The sequence below is a fragment of the Rhipicephalus microplus genome, chromosome 8 (assembly GCF_043290135.1).
Source record: "Rhipicephalus microplus isolate Deutch F79 chromosome 8, USDA_Rmic, whole genome shotgun sequence".
In the NCBI taxonomy this organism is placed as follows: domain Eukaryota; kingdom Metazoa; phylum Arthropoda; class Arachnida; order Ixodida; family Ixodidae; genus Rhipicephalus; species Rhipicephalus microplus.
Window position 1 is genome coordinate 14,039,751 of NC_134707.1, and position 12,781 is coordinate 14,052,531.

The 12,781-nt window shown below is 46.7% G+C and overlaps 1 protein-coding gene across 2 annotated transcripts in view; it reads left to right on the top strand.

Moving 5' to 3' along the window:
* Positions 1-12,781, top strand: part of sd (TEA domain transcription factor 1 homolog scalloped) — a 237,377-nt gene that overhangs the window by 118,904 nt on the left and 105,692 nt on the right. For both annotated transcript variants that reach the window (XM_075871106.1, XM_075871107.1), the window contains exon 3: positions 7,530-7,688. The gene's annotated coding sequence lies outside the window, so the exon portion shown is untranslated. The remainder of the gene's footprint in view (positions 1-7,529; positions 7,689-12,781) is intronic.

The following is a 12,781-nucleotide window of genomic DNA, read 5'->3' on the forward strand; positions in this document are numbered from 1 at the left end:
GAGGGTTGGGAAGAGTATCGCTATGGAACCACAGTGCTTTTAGTAAGGAAGCCTCTCTCCCCCCGCTTCTCTCCCCTTCCCAATCGTTGCTTTGTGTTACTGTGCATAGAACCCAGGTGGCAGAGCCACTTTATTCGGCGAGCTGTTCACATAATCCAGTGCGGCATTTCTGTTTATAGAGGGCATGTGCTGAAGCAGCACCGGCTACATGGCTGGATGGATGGAAGGGGGTATCCGGCTGTGCCCTTTAGATCAGGCGGAGGCTCACGCCACCTAGACATAAAGTTAAGTACTATCACTATGTGCTGAAGGACTGAATTTCACTCGCGCCTTGATTGTAGCGTCGAATCAGTTAGCCCCAGCCTGGTTATTTCATCGTTAAAGTCTATTTTGCCTTCACTGTCTCTAAACCCAAATGATTTGAAAAATTCCGCACCATCATCTTGGACTATAAAGTGGAGCCCCTTACAGAACAATAATTAATGTTCAGCCATTTCCTGATCCTCTCCACGCGCACTATATAGCGTGTTTGTGCCTTCGAATTTGGCTCGGTACGTCTTGGTCCGCAATATTCCCGGTCTCGCCTCGAAAAGCAGAGAACTACCCCGAGAATCATCGTAGATTTTTTCTTTTTGAATTTCCTTCTCGAAAATTCGGTAGATCTCTAGAGATGATTTCGTAAGCATTCCAATCTTCCACATGTCCATCTCTGTTATCTTCTCCTTCTTCTTAACTGATGTTTCCTTTTGGCTTGGTATTCTGCTGTTGTCTAAATACTTGCTTGGCAATATTCGAGTTAGCTTCCTCCATTTATAATCAACATTCTTCATGTACAAGTAGCTGAAAACTTTCCTATCCCAACGCTCATTTCCCAATTTTCTCAACCGATCCTCAAATTCTATCTTGCTGCTAGCTTCCCTGCACTCCAACGACGTCCATCCCATGTATCTTTGTACCCCCTGGTTAGGAGTATCCCCGTGAGCTCCCAAAGCAAGCCTACCTAAGCCAGGTTATTTAATTTCCAATCTTGATTGAACCCCTCATTTCATGCACAAGACTGCATTGCCGAACGGTGGTACAGTACTAGTATAGAATAAAACTATAGACGGGATATATGTTGTGCAGGATGACGGGGTTCGTGGATAAAATAAATTATTTTCCGCACGCAGCAGACAGACTTGGTCTTTCTGTTCGGACGTGGGAGCGGCCCGCAACGTGCTAAAGTGAGTTTTAAAGGACCCCATCAGGTTTATCCATCCATCTATCCTTCCCACTCATCTTCAGAAATAGAGCATTCCGCATACGCGTTCCCTCACTGGTTTCATTTATTCATTGTCACGCTACCGCTAAAGTCTCCCGATATTGGTCTACATTCTTTTTGTGTCACCAAGCACGCTTATTGGAACACGCATACACCTTCGTTTAGCCCGAAAGCCGGCCGCTTTGCGTGAACATCCCTTCTTATTGTAACTGGAGTCGCATCCTTCCATCCCTTCGCTGCCTTTAGTTCCGCTCTCAGCTGGCTGTGTTGCCCGAGGCGTCGAGTGGCGGGGCGCGCACGGTTGCATAGGATACAGGGTGCTTGTGTTTTATGAATGGGTTCTGTCTGAGGGATAGCATAGAAGGGGGGGAGGGCATGGGGGTTGCAGTAAAAGGGGACAAGGTTGGCATCGGCATGCAGTGTCAAAATTTGGGCGGAGACCGCCTTTTGTACCAGAAAACGGGCGCCACGGTCACCGTCGAAACAAAGCCAACGTCCCGTTTGTGAACCGGCGTAGACGGAGGTATAGCGGTACGTTCATCGCTTTTACAGATGCAGTGAAGTGCCTTTGCACTTTGACCCCGCTTCTAGCGTCGCGTATAGCTACACTTTGCATACAGACACTGTGGAGGAGTGTTAGATTTAATGCTGGTAGCCAAAAAAATATAAAAAAGCCTACCATTGTGATAGTTTCGAACACCTGAAGGCGTAAGGTTGCGATACACTCGGTAATCCATCCAATTATACAATTGGGGGCTGGATCTTTTTCAAGTCTGCCACGGTGCATAAGTGATTGTATTGCTGGGCTGCAACCTGAATGAAGGTCGCAGATTCGATACCGAGTGCGGCAGGTGTATCTCGGTGGAGGCGAATTGTGCAAGTACATGTACAGGGCGATGTGAGTGGTCTTTAATGGTCTTTAAAGGACACCCAATTCGTGAAAATTTCCTGAGCACTCCACTAAAGTGCTCCACTAAAGCGTTCCTCGTAATCTTGTCCCGGTTGTCCGACATTTAACCCCACATATTATTGCTAGTCCAATTTATAGCAGACAGTACTATGTTACAACGATGGGTTACCAGAGATAATGACGTTAGCAAAGAATTTAAACGACATTTGTCATAGTTGAGCCGATTAATCACGGCTCTGTAGTTAAACGCGGTGGCGAATCGGACCAGAAATATGAACCGTCAGCTGTTAAATATTACGATTGTGAAGGAAGCCGAAGTTGACAAATGTATTTGAAGAAATCGCACAGGTTAAGAAAGTGCGCTGTAGAATCGCCGCAAAACGAAGCTTCTGTGTTATGGGATGTTGAACTTAGATTAAAACGATAGTGTTATGAAGAGCTCGTTTCGGAGAAATTCTGGCGTCGGTGGCTACTTTGGCGTCGTTGGTTTCGAGCGAAAAATCCTCATCTTATCCGTGACAGAAAAATCGAGAAATATGCAAATAAAGTAAGCAACGAAAATGTCCTGTTTCGAGCGAGGTTCGAACCGAAGCGGTTTGTGTGGCGAACAGGGGCTCAAGTAAAACCGTGCAATAAAGAGTGTGCGCTAAGTGGCTTAATTACAGGATATCTCTGTCAGGTTCAACTGGTAAAAGCAACGCTTAATGATCTTCCAATTTCGCATTGCCTACACGATCTGAAACGTTGCAGGCTTTCTCCACCTCATCTTGTTTTGTCATCGAGTTTCATACAATATGCCTGGAGAGAAATGTGGCGCTGCGATCGTATACCCCCATGGGAATTATGAGAATTACAGGCTTTGGATTGGATTGTGATAGCTTGTGAACTGCCTACGGAACTTTTTCTAGAGTTTCAGTTGCGTTTATCGCACAGCGTAGGTAGTAGGGTGCGGTACAAAGCACTGAAGCAGTGCCTTTGTTATTAAAAAGACGCTGAAGACGTCTAGTTCTGAGAATCGCTGCGACGTTGGAGCTTCACAGGTTGTATCTGACAATTTAGGCGAAGCGCCGTCCACTCACCGCTGCGCATAGATGTAGCGTCCCATGCCAGTGCATGATATTGCATCGAGTTCACGTTTTTTAGATGCGGAGCATCTAATACTCGAGGCTTGTAGTGCGGCGCCGTCCGCAAGCTTTCTCCTCCTTCTTCCACCATCTGTGCATCCCTTCCTCCTCTACACACCGCGCGCGCTTCACTCCTCCACCATCTGTGCACCCTTCCTCCTCTACACACCGCGTGCGCTTCTCCTCTTCACGAACATTCGCTAGCTGTATAATGTAGCGCGCATGCGCCGTCACGCTTCGAGAACATCGGCAGCTGACGCGCGCGCATGCGCCGTTGCGCTTCTCCCCCTTCTCGAACATTCGACAGCTGACAGTGCATGCGCCGTCGCGCTGTATATATACTCAAGGTCGGTGCTCGCTCGCTCAGTTGCCGCTCGTCGGTTGGTTTGTACGGCGCGTCGACGTCCGAGGCCGCAATGATCGACGTCCCTTCGACCAGCGCCGGCCAAAGTGTTGGCGGAACCGCTCAAAGTTCGTCGCAATAAATAAACACCGCCCTTTCGCATACGTGTCGTACGTGTTCACTCATTTAACACCCCTCCTACAACCACGTTAACCAATTTAGCCAGCGACCCAAGTAAGTCGCAATTTAACACCCCATTTCACAACCACGTTAACCAATTTAGCCATCGACCCAAGTAAGTCGCACTTTAACACCCCTTTAACCAATTATATGCTCCGCATCCTCCTCAGTGTTCCCCCGAGGGAAGCTGCGGGCAATTTTTTTTTCATAATCGCTTCTCGCCAAAACTCGTTTAAATAATTCAAATCGTTGAAATCGACTGCAAAACGACGGCGAAACTAAGTAAGCTCACCATAACGCTCCTCTGACTTCACGAAAAAAAAAAACTATAGAGATGCGTTGGGGCAGACCACTTGAACAGATGCACGTGGCCTCGCAGCAGACAAAACGTTAAGTGTTTCGCACTTAATACTTTGTTGTTATTTCAACAACAAGGCAATGCGTGGTTTCGAGAAAAAAAAAAACAAGCATGTTTGTTTCCAAGTGTTGTAAAAATGATTTATTATATCTTGACGGCAAATGTGGAACGCAATGGCAGAGCAATGCATACCCTCGCTGTTAAATTTATTTATTTATTTATTTGTTTATTTACTTATTTCAATACCGCGGGTCAAATCTTCAGACCTTAGGCAGTATTGCCCAGGATTCACTTTTACCTCATGCTCCCGAAAACCTTTTGCAATAATGTTTACGCACAAAATAACGAAGCAAGTTTCAGATAAATATAATCTCACATCGCCTTGATTTAAACCCGGCAAACAAGCGTCGTGTATCTCAAGAACAGGATCCATCCGAAAACCTGTACTTCCCGTAATTTCCATAATGGTACAAGTGCCGCTGAAGGAGCCCGCGTAGACACTAGCGCCAGATTCCCCTCTGTGTATTATTGTATGATGAAACTATGTGTTTTGCGCATCCACCGTGATCGGCCCGCTTTTAACCAAGAGAGATGTCACGTGATGAGGTCACGGTATGTGACGTCGTATTGACGTCATGACGACAACGCAAATCGTGCCGTGGGGACGCTACCTCATTGGAAGGTCATCCCTTGATGATCCTTTCTTGCACCACTCGTGTTGACGCCAACGCCGCGGGAGGTGGACGGTCACTTTTTTTTTGCATTTGATGAGCCATCTGAAAGCTTCGCATCGACGGAGTTGCTTTAGAAGGTGTCCATAAAAAATTGATACGTGTATGTGAACTCCCCTTTAATTGGCACCGCCCTTGTGCCGCGTGAACGTCTGTATCACTGCGTTCACGTAGCATTTACCCAACCGGAAGTTGCCTTCGAAAAGAGCAGCTGTCTTTCCAAGTTGAGGCTCCCAAGTCCGGTTCAGTACCGAGCCCCCCAGGAGTTTCCCGCGAGAACCAACGTACGGATTGAGAAAGTGTGCGCGCGAACTTTCACCCTTTAAGTTCTCATCTCGCAAGGGAGAAATTGCATTGAGCCTTAGCGGGCGTTTCTTCTCTTATTTTCTCTCTCTCTCTCTCTCTCTCTCTCTCTCTCAACCTCGCTCGTAGCCTTCCGTAGCACACCCAGCATTTCATCGTTTCTCATACCTCCGCCGCTTAGCTACGTCATCCCATCCCTAACCTTGTTGCGCTGTAGTGGCATCTTTGTTGTATTTAGCTTCTTCCCTTCATAGACGATTGCGTGCCTAGAAATCTCTGGCCCCGTGCTCCCACTTTTTTTTCCCGCTTTCTTCATTGCATTGCGAAGTGTAGACGACAGGCCTTGAACACCAAGAGGGGAGACGCCGATTCAAGGCTACTTCCGGCGCAACTTCCGGTCGGGGATGAGGAGGGTGCAGCGGAAGTGAACAAGAAAGGACTCGCCACCAGGTTGCACGCGCACGGGATTACCGACAACCTGCCGAACAGATTCCTTCCGGCGTCTTCGCCTTCAATTCCGGCGTCTTCGCCTTCAAACTCGTTTTCTTTCTCCTGTTGAGTTTGTGTGTCACACGCTTGAGGAAGGCACTCCCCTTTCTCCCTTACCTTTCCCTCTTTCCCACACCACCGCTCAGCCCACACGTAGGCGTTTCTATTCATCGTTAAATGCCTCAAACATCGCAAGTGCATCGCCGATATGACTGAAAAAATAAGGATGTAGAACGGGCTGAAGGTTCCAAGCTAGAAGCCGGCCGTGCGATGCTCAGAGGGAGTAGTGTAAACTGGGGTTCATGACGACGTAGCCACCTAGCGGAGTGTCTGTGAGAAAAGGGGTAGTATCCTGGGAACACAGGAAGTTGAGGAGCAACGGGAAGGTTGTTTTGGAGGAACGCGCTGGGTGCACGGAAACCCCCTCGTCGCCCAACTTCAGCCCCCCACTCCAATAAACGGATTGCTGTCGTGATCTGGCAACCTCGATTCGGCCCTGGCGTGTACTGTGGCCGTTTTTACTACTACTACGATTTTTTTTCTTTACTACGAACGGAGTACGCGTCCATTGATGCCGTGGGGAAGGCGGTGGTATTCCTCTCTCCTCTTTTATTTGCCCTAAGGTTTCTCTTTCGCTTCTAGTTCCTTTCTTACATTGATTCTTCATCATATTGCTCTTTGCCTATAGTAGTAGGCACACCGGCGGGGCTACCTCGCTGTGAATGGGAAATTGTCGGGCGTCGTAGTAGCGTTCCAGACGTGCTCCGAGAGCCGAGCGCTCGTGTCTCTTGCGTTACTCGCGCGTTCACTTAGTCGACGTCTGGACTGCACAGCAAGGAGTTACTTAAGGATTGCCAGCACTGCGAGGGTCATTTGACCGCTTCTTTGTTGCGAACGTTAAATTGCGTGAAGTTGGTCGAGTTTTAATGAGTTGAGAAAGTGCCAATCGTTGACGGTGCTTCGAACATCGAGAAGTGGGGTTGTGTTTTCATCGGACGCGGGTTGTTGGTTGGAGGACCACTTGACCAGCGTCCATCTTCAGTTCCTCGTGTCTGGTCGTTGGCGTCATTGATGCTTTTGAAGCGTGAGTACGAGCACTACTATATCCTCTTACGGCGTAACGTTCACATTTTTTTCCGATATTTGAAATAGAGAGTTGTGGTATGGTGGGAATCGCTGGAACGTGGGTTGCTATGGAGGCGACATTGCTGCAATTGGACGCTGCGTATTCATAGGAGAGTTCACCGCAATTCTTAAGATATTGCGGATTCATTGTGTCCTTTCAGAACGAGAAAAATGTGTGAGGGTTATGATGGTGGGTCGGAACTGTTCCGTAACGGCGCTAAAGTTGATGCGAAGTGTGTGTAGACACTAAGGCTGATGTCAAGTGGTCATAGTGCCTAACTGCTAACCCGTTGTTCGCGGGATCATATCCCGGCCGTGGTGGCTGCGTTTTCAGAGGAGGCTAAGATGATTGCGGCCTGTGTACGTTATAGGTGCACGTAAAGCGACCCCAAGGAATTGAAAGCTCCGGAGCCCGCCTTTACGGACGGCTCATGCTATTGAGCTTTATAATACCGTACGCAAAGCTTGCGAACGTTGCGGGCGTAGCGTTAGCGTCCGTCACTTAACGGGTACCTGCAAGATGTCAGTGTACAATGCATGCGCAATTCAAACTCACGAGCTTTGCGTGGCGCTGTTCTATATCTTATCTAATGATATGGCCGTTCTGGGACGCAACACCCAAGCCATTGTTACTGTTACAGGTTTACTCGTGTTAAGTCGCAACGTTACGTACTATACATAGTGTATGCATTGTGTTTTGCGCAGGCGCACGAGAGTCCAGTAGCGCTGGAAGTGTTGTGACAACGGGCGCATCGGCAGCTGCTTTGGCCGTCCATGCCTTTGCTCTGAGGACTACGGCTGCTACCTCATCGAGGTCTGGGCGGCGGACACGGCAGCTTCCACGGTTTCCCTGTAGACCTGCAGGTGAAGGAACTCTCGAGCTGTGCATGCGAAGCACTCGTATCGTCTAAGCTATAGGCTACATACCTGTATACTATTCACCGTATGCATAAGGGACCGTATACATTGCCACTAATTAGATCACTCAGGAATGATTAATTGATAAACATAAATGAATTGCCTTTTTATTATCAATTTTAGGGTGGGTGTTTATGTGGCGGAGTTGTTAACATCGCAAATAGTGGCGAGTCTAGTTTTTCGAAATTGAAAATATCACACGTGGCTTCAGAGACCCGTCGTGGAAGTTCCAGACTGCGGCGTGGGAGAATACGAAACTAACGCACCGCTAGTTTTGACGCACCCGGTTAGTTCCGGTGCACTCGGTGCGTTAGTTGCGTTTTTTTCGGCACCGCGGTCTGGAAATTCGACGATGGGTCCCTGAAAACCACGCGTACATTTTCAATTTTATTGCTATAGCGATTATGTGAACACTCTCAGCTGGATTTGGCCACCGGCGTCGCCGTCATTCACCCTATATGTATACGCATCTATATGTATATGAAAACGCAAGAAAAAATATTTTAGAAAAAAAAAAGACCACGGCGCGGGGATTGAACGTCCGATCTCTGAATTGTGAGTGGGAGGCGTTAGCCACTGAGCCACGAAGGAGCGCCTCCTTCTTCGTTCAAACGGCAAGCTATTTATATATACAACTTACCGCAGGCGGTGGGCATCTCGAGGGAACTATATCGTATTTTCAGCATTACCTACGATATGGCGCAATGAGCGTGCATTGCCAGATCGCCACGACGCGGCGGCGCGCGCTCTCATCTGGCACGCGTACTTTGCCCGCGGATAGGGGGCAGAGTGGACGCTCACGAGTGCGCTTATCTCGCGGTGGGGACAATCGTACCCGTTGCGCTTTCACTGGAGCGATTGTGGTGTAGTGACCAGGCGCGCAATGGTCACTGCGCTCGTTGCAGAGTCTTTGTTTGCGAAAAGGGTGCGATATTGAGACACAGTGAAGTAGCAACTGAGACGGTTGATCGCGTTCATCTGTACCCGTGACTACGTTTCTTGCGTCATTTGTGCGTGAGAAACGCGGGCCATGTTTCGATCTGCTTGCTACTCTGCGTATTGCCTTCTAATTTGGCGATATCATGGTTACTGCTTCCCCCTCGCGCTAAAGCTGTGACTTTTTAGAAAAAAACTAGGCTCGCCACAATTTGTGACACGGACCAACTTCGTCATATAAACAACAACTCTAAAACTGATAACGAAAAGTTAATTCAATTATTCTCATCAGTTTATCAATCCTGAGTGATATAAATAGTGGCAAAATATTTCCGTCTTGGCCTAGAAATTGGCTGCGAAGAGAAGTGCTTACCTAACATAGTTGTTTAAGGAAAGAAAAATTGTATTGCTTGAGAAAAACTGTATATAATATGTACACAGCGCACATTGAAAAACTACTCTTCGTGGCAAAGTCCCGACCTCACTCCATTCCGTGGCATCGACCTGCTCGGTTCCGACAGAGTGGACCGTAAGCAAAACAAAAAAAGCAAAAACAAAGTAAGGACGGACGTCCTGCTGGGCCTATGCGCCATTGTGCAAGGCGCCGTGAAGGAGCAGCGTCTTTCTTTTTTTTATTATTCGAGCCATCTTCGCGATACCTTAAATTGGCAATAAGCCGCGAGCGAGGCGATTCAAGCGGAACCATCGGTGGTGCGGACAAACTTGACCGGGCGTATGCATGCATATGCGACTAGTCGACTGGAACAAGTCTTTTCTCAAACGGGGGCCAGCGTCACGTCTGCGTAGCGAGTGCGTTGGCGCGTTCAAAATGCGTGTGGCGAAAAGCTGCGGTGCATGGTCTCGAAAAAAAAAAAAAAAAAGAAGAAAGCCTGTGGAAAGGGGGTGAGGGGGGGGGGTGCTGTATTCTCTATTTCACGTGCTGGCGAACACTTTGAACTGGGCGTTTCCAGTTCGATTCGATTGATTTGGGTAAGATTTGGGCTGGAATACTACCCGTACAGCGTCTCTACAATTTTAGGTTGGCATTGGCAATCAGGCATGAATTGAAAGAAAGTCGACATTTTTTGTATGACCTCTCAAAACTGCAGCCACATATTACATCGTTTGAAACACGAAATAAAAAAACATGGCAAATAAAAACTTCGAGAACAAACTACTCCACAGATAAGTTATCCTACATAGTTCCTACGTTACTTAATAAATATGTGAAAGCTGGCATAGATTTTTTACATTGTACACAGATTCAGTTGCGTGATATACACATGTTTAGTTTTTAAGATTTCTTTGCAGTCGCTGTATTATCATGGTTTCTATTTTTGTTTTTGGAATCGGGCTTGATTTTTATATATTTATTTATATGTTATTTATTGATGTATTTGGTGTTTTTGTTATTGTTGTTGACTTCACTTTGCTGATTGTTTGCCACTGCTGTCGTGCTAAAAGGTACCTGTGGTCCTTTGTCAAGCTGCCTCTTTTAAAGAGCAGTTTTACCTGCAGCTGTCCTTCATCAAGTATTGATGAAAAATAAACATTATTATTATTATTATTATTATTATATTATTATTATTATTATTAAAACCGTAACTGTAAAGACGTAAGCAATGCACGCTCCTGTTCGGACTGGCTGATCCGCTTGAAGGGTTCAGCGTTCTCAGAGGCAACTCAACGCTATGCACTGAAGGCGCTCCGTGGGTAATTTTTACACACTCAGTGTTACCTAACGTGGATCCCACAGTACGCGGTTCTTGAGCATTCAGACTTTATAAAATACTTGATTCGCTGCGCTTCTCTAGTGGATACATGGGGCTTGACGGCCGACCCGAAGGTCGCGGGATCGAATCCCGTCCTTATTATCGATAGAGGCAATGATTTGAGTGCGGTTAGACAGTGTTTCGCACAACCGTAAGAAAGTCTGCACTTCTGAGTAGGTTAAATTGGCTTAACAGGGGTGGTGTTCTCGCTTTCACGTATAATACTGCATCCGCGACATATTTTTCAAGGCCAGAAGGCTCGACGCCCGTTTGCTTAGATTAATGTGCTCCCTAAAAAAAACACCAGATTACCGAAAGTTAAAGAACACCAAGCCGGATATTACGGCGTGTCTTATTACCATGTCATAGTTTTCTGGCGCAAAACCCCAACATCTTAATAATAATAATAATAATAATAATAATAATAATAATAATAATAATAATAATAATAATAATAATAATAATCGTAGTAGTAGTAGTAGTAGTAGTTGGTTCGTTGTCTTGTGGGGCTCAACATTGTGACTGGGGACTTATGAGAGATGCTGTAGTGGAAGGCTCTGGATGAATTCCGCCGCTCGGAGGTTTTGAGCGTGCAGGGATATCTGGAAGTTGAAACAAAAAAAAAATCAATTTGACGAAAGCATGTGTGGGTGTGCGTAGAAATAACGAGTGGGTGCACGCGAAACAACGAATCTTAATTTCATAACACTTATTCGTCCTGCGACAGGGTCCGTTCTTGCAACGAAAGTAACCCTTCAAATCGACGAAACGCGAGCCGTATGCCGATCGCGAAGTTTCATAACGGCATACCCTTGGCAATGAGAAGCCACAGCGTCTCCCGTCGTCTTTCGGAGTGGGTGGCCGTGTCACGAATGTTCGCTATGCGTTTGTAGCGACTGCAGGCTGCAGTCACTACGGAAGGATGCTTCAACCAACTACAAAGGCCTCAGGCGTAACTCTTCATTGTCGTCAGCCACAGCGTCAATAAAATGCACATAGTGTCTTACACTTGTGTAGCGGGTACCACACTTCTCCGAAGAATGAAGAATATTGTGGACGCTACCCCACTAGACAAAGCAATATTATGATTTCGCCCCGCCGTGGTGGTCTAGTGGCTAAGGTACTCGGCTGCTGACCCGCAGGGCGCGGGTTCGAATCCCGGCTGCGGCGGCTGCATTTCCGATGGAGGCGGAAATGTTGTAGGCCCATGTGCTCAGATTTGGGTGCACGTTAAAGAACCCCAGGTGGTCTAAATTTTCGGAGCCCTCCACTACGGCTTCTCTCATAATCTTATAGTGGTTTTGGGACGTTAAACCCCACATATCATTCAACCATTAGTTTCCCTAAAAGTGTTTAAAAAAGGCCTGCTCTTTCCAGCTTTGGCTGTCACTGAGCCGAGTGTTTCGTGCGAGTCAGGTGTTTTTTTTTCTAAGCCACGGATATCATGGTATCTTGAAAAGAAGCAAAATGCCATAGACAAAAGATGGTATTCCCACCTGTGGTCATGTGACCTGCGTGACTACTACTACTACTACTACTACTACTACTGATTATGACAATGACGATGACAATGCTCCTGGGATGACTTGCACCTATTCACTCGGGAGGATTGGCCAAAACTGGGGCGGATCGTACGAACTGTATTTATTATTGTTATTTTTCTGTATACGTGCTAATACAAGTTACATGTGCAAGTGTAATGAAACGTTGATTATGATAGATCCTAATTTTATATTACAATACCTTGCGTAACCTCGCAATGACCAATGATCATTTTACTGCTGTGAAGACACAATGAAACATATATTAGCGGTTGATTCAACTAGTACTACAACAAAAACAACCACAACAACAACAACTACTACTACTACTACTACTACTACTACTACTACTACTACTACTACTACTACTACTACTACTGCTACTGCTGCTGCTGCTGCTGCTGCTGCTGCTCTAAATTGGCGACGACACAGGGTATAACAATTAAGGCATGCAGATTCGCTTTCAAGATTACCAAGACGAATCAGCGTGCTGATGCTGAGCGAGTGGGCGCAATAGTGGGCGTGCAAAACTTAATGGCCTTCATTTCGTAACCCTTATTTTTGCCTGAATGGTGGGGCCCCTGCAAATACAGATTAAGGCTTGAAGTTGAATAAACGAGTGCCGCACCGATCGCGAACTTTTATAACGACGCGACGTCCACGCTGCCTCTCGTCTTTCAAGTGGGCGTGTGACGAATGTGTTAAGCCACGTTCCGAGTAGCTGCAGCATTTTGCTACGTTTTTTTTATTTTTTTATTATGTGCTGCCGCTGTACATTGAAAAGAAGAAA